Consider the following 1,931-nt stretch of genomic DNA (forward strand, 5'->3'; position numbering starts at 1 on the left):
AATTGAAAAGGAAAAAAAAAAGTATAGGGACCTAACTGAAAATTCAATGAAACTATAAATATTCAATGAAAGATATTCCTATAATCCCTTTTATTTTGTCACTATTATTCTTTTGCTTATTTATTATATACAAATTATACCAGAAATACCTTCTCTTTTTTTTTTTACTTTCAAAATACCTCATTTTAAGAACATACAAAAAAAAAGAATGGATAAAATGAAACAGAAATAGTAGTAATAAGTATATATAAAATTCAGTTTCCATCATTCAAGTATTTATTATGATCATGTAACATTTTACATTTATGTGGATTCATAGAATATAGTATCATATCATGGTACACTTTAAAAAATCACAAAAATGAAAACTATAAGGCTATATAATTTGTGTTATTGAAATTTGAAATCTAAAAATGAAAACCATAGAAAACCATAAGGCTATGTAATTTGTGTTATTGCAGCCTCCTACTCTCTGAACTAGCATAGGGATCAACAATAACATTGATAATGGCCGATTTCTAAGCCGAGAAGAATGCTGAAAGAGCAGACTTAAGTTCATCTGGTGTCCCAACAAGATGGCCTTTTCCACCAAAAGCTTCAATTAAATCATGGTAGCTTGCTTTCAGAACAAAGAAGTCGGAGCAGGATCATATTTGTAAGGTCCATTCATCTCTTCGGGAGTTCTCCGGTCACACAGTCAAACATAATAAATTCATCGAACAGTCATAACTTGCCATTTAACTTGCTATTTAATAAAGAAATATAAATGATCAAACATATTTCAAAAAGAGGAGCACCTTCTCTTGAAGTAGCAGCAGAACCAGCATCATAATCCACAACCTCAAAACCATAAAACCAATCCACAAAACTGCATGAACCAAAACAAGAGGCATGCTACAAGCCAAAGTCACGGCAAGATGAAGAGTTTAAGGGAGAGGTTGCTACTCTTTGTGTAGTTCCATAATTTGCTATTTATGTGACACTAAGAGAAATTCGTTCTAAGCTTAGTGTGCTACAGAAAAGGTAGAATATATGAAATTCAGTAAAAGTAGCTTGTGAACATATATAAAATTTGGATCAAAATATATATATATATACAAAGTCACGGTAAGATGAAGAGTTTAAGGGAGAGGTTGCTATTTTTGTAGTTCCATAATTTGTTATTTCTGTGACATTAAGAAAAATTTGTTCTAAGCTTAGTGTGCTACAGAAAGTGGCTTGTGAATATATATAAAATTTGGATCAATATATATATACCAAGTAAGTGTATGATCAATATGATCAAGTCTAAGAGAAAAAGCATATCGAAGACTTTTTATCCGAAGACTTGGACAAGTATTGCAAACCAGCATTATGACAACAACAACAACAATCAACAATAAACAAATTTCATAATCAACAATAAACAAACTTTATAATCTAAATCTCTAAAAACAATGAATATTTTGTTGTAAATTCACCAAATTTGTAGTAGTTCTTTAATCATGATCCAATCCAAACCTAATAAAAGGGACAGTGATATATAACCAAGAGCACAATCAATACTACTTCCCAAATGAACAACATCGGTCATATTAATTCAACACATCATGTTACTCACAAGATCCCATTAAATAAAATAAAAAACACAATTATTTCCCATAATTATCGGTCTATGAAATATTAAAAATAAATAATTTAGTATGACAGAAGCCAAAGGCTTCAGTGTTTTCAGACAAATGAAACAATGAAACATCAAAATCGTTCCTTCGAGAAACCTAACAACAACAAAGCATCAAAATTCAAACAAAAAAATACTTTCAAATTCCAATCAAACTATTATCATTAATTTATTATATTCAATCAATTTTAAAATTAAAAAATTAAATAAAAAAAGAGGTGAGAAACGGAATTGACACTCCTCCGACGGCTCCACTGGCGAAAAGGGACTT

The 1,931-nt window shown here is 29.9% G+C and overlaps 1 long non-coding RNA gene across 1 annotated transcript; it reads right to left on the minus strand.

Annotated features, from left to right (window-relative positions):
• Window positions 243-1,087, minus strand: LOC107634611. Its single transcript, XR_001619012.2, has 2 exons — window positions 798-1,087; window positions 243-672 (listed from the first exon to the last, which is right to left on the minus strand). It is a non-coding gene; the product is annotated as an uncharacterized LOC107634611 (long non-coding RNA).

This window comes from Arachis ipaensis, chromosome B03 (genome assembly GCF_000816755.2).
Source record: "Arachis ipaensis cultivar K30076 chromosome B03, Araip1.1, whole genome shotgun sequence".
In the NCBI taxonomy this organism is placed as follows: domain Eukaryota; kingdom Viridiplantae; phylum Streptophyta; class Magnoliopsida; order Fabales; family Fabaceae; genus Arachis; species Arachis ipaensis.